Raw genomic sequence first — 6,000 nt, forward strand, 5'->3', positions numbered from 1 at the left:
GGACCTGCAGCACCATGTTTGGTCTCGCTGTGTGAGATGCTGGCTTAGCCCCTCTGTGCCAGTAACCCGCACACCCCACATCTTGGGACACATAAAGGGAGACCCCAACATTCAATCACACTTTCTGTTGGAAGAGATATCCAGCGTCTAGTTTAGATAAAGTTATGCCGGGTTCTGAGCAGCCTTGGAATTTAGTAAAGGCAGCCCAAGCCCCATAAAGAAGACTAGGAGCTGAGCGGGGGCTCCACTCCCAGTTTTGAATAGAGCAGCTCCAATTCTTAGCTAATGTTTTGTTCGTAAAATGGATTCTACCGCAAACGTTTGTAAATGACGTCTGCGATGACACCCCTCCTTTCACAGACACCTAGACCAGAGAGAGGGAGTGATTCACCCAACATCACAGCTCACGAGGCTACATTCAGGTGACTGATAATATGCAAACTATTTTGCCGAACTGAGAGAGAAATAATGAATGCTGGATAGAATCTGGTGGCCAGAGAATTAATGAGTTCAGTAGTAACAGAAGACCATTGGCATTTATGTCTGCTTCACTCTTGCTCTACTGGTTCTTAGCCAGAAAATGTCTTTTTTCTTCCAGGAATCTTAGGCTACTTCTACAAAACAGAAAATTCCTGTGCTGGGAACAGATTTCTCAATACGAATTGGTGTGGTGGACAATAGAACCATTTCTCAGGTATTTCATCCAAAGAGCTCATGTTGATGCCAGAAAAAGAATTCTGCCCTTGGCGATATGTTGGCTGTGAACCAGTGTCCTAGGATGCTGATCCCTGACCTTGGTCATCCAGGGTTCAAGGTGACTGGACAAAGAGCAGTGTCTCTCATGCTGACCCTCCAGGCCCCCAGGATGGGGGAATCTGTATCCTATCAAGCTACCCACATTTCTTTCTTCTGATCCCGATTCCTGATGTGTCCACAGGATGCCCACAGCTTCACTTTGTGCAAAGCCCTCCCCTCTGTTGTCTGGCCTCCTCTGTTCTTCCAGGGACAGCTGCTGCTGCCAGCCAGCCCACAGCACCATTCTGAGATGCCTCAGGGAACAGCTGGAACTCTCCCAAGGGCTGATTTTACACCACTGAATTTGGTACCAAGTATTTCCCGCTTCATAGAAAACACGGAGAATATGTTAGGGAAACACGACTTAGAATCAGAAGTTCCAAAATTGACCAAATATTATGGTGAGAACTGCTTGCAGTATTTATTTTCAGTCTATTAAATCAATTTGTGGGGGGTGAGTATTTTCGTATTAATGTTTCCTGTTTTTCTGAAGCTCAAATTGAGGTCACAGATTAGATTCACTCACTGGAGGAAAAAAAAAAAAAAAGCAGCTTTCTTGTGTAGGAAAAGGAAATATTCTTACTTCTCTTTAGAGTCTAAATTATTTTACTGCACATAACCCTCTCCTCACTCCTCGACTTCCCACCTCTTAAAGCTCAGAGACCTAGAGCTGGAGGTTTAAATAAAGTGCTACGCCTTTAAAACCAGTGAAAGCAAATGGGTTTTAATAACCCAACAGGATCCCGGTCCATCGTAACGTTTAATCTGCACTATATCTCACTTCCTAATCGCTACTTCCATTCCAATTGTGAGCAGAGAGGGTGGGTGAGTGAGGCATTGCAGATTAAGTGCCAGTGAAACAAGTTTGCCTTACAGCTGGTGAGCCCCCGGCACACGTTCACCGTGCCTTCTGGCCGCATTCAATCCGATGATCCCATAAACTAAAAATAATCGCCCCTAATATTAATTCCTCTTCTCCCTCGCTGCGGCTGGTCGCTGTGGTGCCGCGCTCGACTGTGCAGAATTCACCGCCATTATTACTCTCCGTGTCTCTCGCTCTGAAATGTGATCTAATTGCAGAATCCACACCTGTTCCACAGTTCAGTAGAATTCAGCTCTGATGGAGGCAGACGCAAATAACACGCGCGCACACACACAAGCACACTTGGGCGCGCACACCTAGACAAGTACCTAGGAGTTCAGCGGGGGGTCAAAAAATAAATACATTGATAAAGAGGGGGAGCTTATCGGGATATGATATCCTAGAGAGGAGGAGGGGGGAGAAGAGGCTGTGTTTTGTGGTCACTGGAAGATTGCTGATGGGTGCATAAATAAGGCATGCTGGAACATCTGTTCTTTGTTGTGCATTCAGCTTTTTAATGTGTTCAAAGAGCAGCTCTGACGCATCGCTGACTACCACTCCCCATCCGAGCAACATTTTACCAGAAAATAATAAACCTTCCTGGTGGGGTGCAGGGAGCCAAGGCATTCGGGCAATGCCATTAATTTGGAAATATCTCTTTTTGCTGGGATTTTAAAATCTCTCTCCCTTTGAACATTGCACAAATTTGGGACCCAGCCTAGCATCCCTCTCAGCCTAAACATTAAATCAGTCTGAATATCTATTCAACCTTTTTTTTTTTTTTAAAGTCAGTAAAGAAAAGGGAGGGGGAGACCGTCAAGTCAAAGTTTATAGACATTCCCCCCTTGCTTTTAATGCTATTAATGTGAGCGGCTATCTATTGGGATTATTTTTTTTTTAACATGTTCCAGTATTTATTTGTTCTGATAAAATTCAGAGGCAGCTGAGGCCCCTGACAGTTGAACAATATTGGCTGGTTATTTTGATACAGTGTGGTAGGCAGCAAAAGATTTAAAAAAAAAAAAAAAAGAAAAAAGAAAAAAGAAAAAGACTGAGCCTCCTAAACCGAGGAAAACCAGCTTGAATTCTAAAATAAAATTTTAGCAGCATGGATTTCTCTTGCCATAGGCTATGAGGCTACTATGAATTTCAGATGCATTTCCTGAGCTGTCAATGAGGTGGAAAGATGAGATTGGCATTACGAAGATTTGTGGCAGCTCCATTCAGTGTAATTGCAAACGAAGGTACAGCGACACTAAACCACCACCCAAGAAGCGCTGTCGCCGAACACGCGGGGTAGAGAGAACTCACCAGACAACCCCGGGACCAGGAGGGCGATTTCTTTATGTCACTGTATTGGGCTTTTATGTCTCCCCCATCTTTAGGTCACAGCTCAGAAGCCCTGCAATACCAGTTCACTGCTGGAGGTTGCTTCCAGAACCAGCTGAACTAAATCTTGTGACAGGGAGACAGGACCTTTTGGGTCCAGGGTTGTTATTTAAACTCTCTCTTTCTAACAGTCCCTCTTTATAATCTTGGAGCGTAGAGCCTGGCCTCCCTCTTCTTGTCTCCGTCAGCCCCTTTTCACAGGAGATAAGTTACCATTCGATCTAGGTCAAGGGGAGGAGGTGCCCCGCAGGCTCTGCTTTGGGGGTGGGGCATTCTGGGTACAGTGGGCCACCCACTGCTTGAGTCTGTAATGCCAAGAGACAGAGGTTGGTGATTAGATGAGTGACTTCTCAAAAAAAATTTCCATCCTTTGGTTGGTTTTCTGTGGTCCTCTTTTTGGTTACTTTGGGGATTTACAGTATTCAGTATCAAGATAACATAATCTAAAGACACTGGATTTGAATGCTGGAGGGGGTGTGGAGAAAAGGGAAGCCTCCTACACTGTTGGTGGGAATGCAGTTTGGTGCAGCCACTATGGAAAACAGTATGGAGATTCCTTAAAAAACTAAAAATAGACTTACCCTATGGTCCTGCAATCCCACTCCTGGGCATATATCTGGAGGGAACTCTAATTTGAAAAGATACACGCACCCCAATGTTCATATCAGCACTATTTACAATAGCCAAGACGTGAAAGCAACCTAAATGCCCATCAACAGATGACTGGATAAAGAAGTGTATGTATTCAATGGAATACTACTCAGCCATAAAAAGAGAATGAAATAGTGCCATTTGCAGCGACATGGATGGACCTGAAGATTGTTATTCTAAGTGAAGTAAGCCAGAAAGAGAAAGACAAACACCATATGATATCACTTATATGTGGAATCTGAAATAAAAAGACACAAATTAACTTATTTACAAAACAGATACAGACTCACAGACATAGAAAACAAATTTATGGTTACCTGGAGGGGAAGGGTGTGGGAAGGGATAAATTATGAGATTCAAGATTTGCAGATACTGACTACTATATATGAGAGATAAACATACAAGAGCCTACTCTATAGCACAGGGAACTATATTCAATATCTTGTAGTAACCTATAATGAAAAATGTGAAAATGAATATATGTGTGTATATGTGCATGACTAGAACATTATGCTGTACACCAGAAATTGGCACAATGTTGTAAACTGACTATACTCAATTAAAAAAAGGTAAAACAATAAATAAAAATATTGGATTTGTCACAGATTAAACCTAATTATGTTATATTTGATGGTATCTTTGCTGCTTAAAACGTCCACAGAATGATAGCTTTCCAAAAGGTTAATTAACGTGACTATTTCCATGAGGGTGTTCTACTCTGTACTTTCAAGGACATCAGTATGGAAGTAAATGATGGTTTTTGGACAGCTATAAAAAATTTAAGAAAATTTAATTGTCTTTAAATTGGAAGGAGTACTTTGGGGACGTGTGGTTAGGATATATTCTATACAGACTTACTCCATATAACAACTGTCCAGTAAATGAATTTTCACCACAGTGCTTGAAAAGTCATGCTATTCATACTTTTTTCAGTATAACTACTTTTAACCCCTGCAAACCTACGACATAAACGTGTTATGAGAAGTGATGTTTTGACATTATTGTTTCAGGCAAAGATATACTAATTTACTCAACAAAAGTTTCTAGTCAAAGATTCGCATGTGGAACAAATTTTAATTTCATGCCATGTTTGGATGAATCCCCAAGTTTTGCATCTTGTATACAAACCAAGTGAGAGGGAGGAAGACAGTATTTTCTACGATGCTATTTCCACGTGTTTCAGTGCTCAACTTTACCCTATTCTTGCTCAAATTTACAAATATATATACAGATATCTCTCTATATATATATCTCCTTAAGACAAAGCTGTGTGATTCTGATACTGAATGTGTGCATGAAAATCAATCTCCTGACTTTTCATCTCCTTCCAAAAAGGGACTCTGCTCTGTAGTGGATGCAGGGAGGCATGGCCTAGGTTGGCCTTTAGTACTGCAGGATGGTCACCTGGTGTTTGGGGGTGCTAGTCCCTGACAGCCCTAACTCACTATCTGCTCTGACTGTTACCCTAAGGCGAAGAGAATTACCTTGACAAGGTATTACTACAGTCCCAGGCGCCACCTCATCCCAATGACTGGTCAAAGTGAGGCTGTAATATCCAGGACACTTCACTGCAGTTCAGGACACCTTGGGAGATTCATTCCACCTCCAGAGTTCCCGGTGGAGCTGGCTGATGAACTCGTTGGGACCACTTTACTAGTCTTAATCTCTTTCCTTCCCTTCTAAGGCAAGTCCATCCTGAGATCCCTCTTTGAACTTTTGGCATACTGACTTCTGTTCCAGAATCTCCTTCCCTGGAAAGACACTCCCTGCAATGCTGTTTCATCTGTTCTCCAACCACCAATGATCATCCCCTTGGGTGAGTACAATAAACCTTCCCTACCTTATATTTTGCGTACAAGCTATATTTATTACCATCTGACTGATGACTTACATGAACTCGGTTTTATTGTTGCACTGACAGATTTTTTTTTTCAATCTATGATATTACTCAGATACCTTGAGTTGGGATGGAATGCATTTGAATTTTTTCCATGAAAATTAATAATATATATATATATTATTAAAGTATAGACACACACACACACATATATATATACACATACATATACATATATATATATATATTATTTAAATGCTTTCACGCGGTGGTGAGGCTTTGGGAGAAGCTGGAATTGCTGAGTGAGGGATGGTGTTGTTAGTGCCTGTATCAGCCAGAGGGCTCTCAGCTGCATGTGACTCAAGAGTCAGCCCAAAGTGACCTAAACAACAAGAAGAACACATTCTCTCAATTAGTAAGAAATTGAGAGGTAGGAAAGTGCCAGGCTGGCTAATTCAAAGGCTCA

This window comes from Camelus dromedarius, chromosome 2, assembly GCF_036321535.1.
Source record: "Camelus dromedarius isolate mCamDro1 chromosome 2, mCamDro1.pat, whole genome shotgun sequence".
Classification (NCBI taxonomy): domain Eukaryota; kingdom Metazoa; phylum Chordata; class Mammalia; order Artiodactyla; family Camelidae; genus Camelus; species Camelus dromedarius.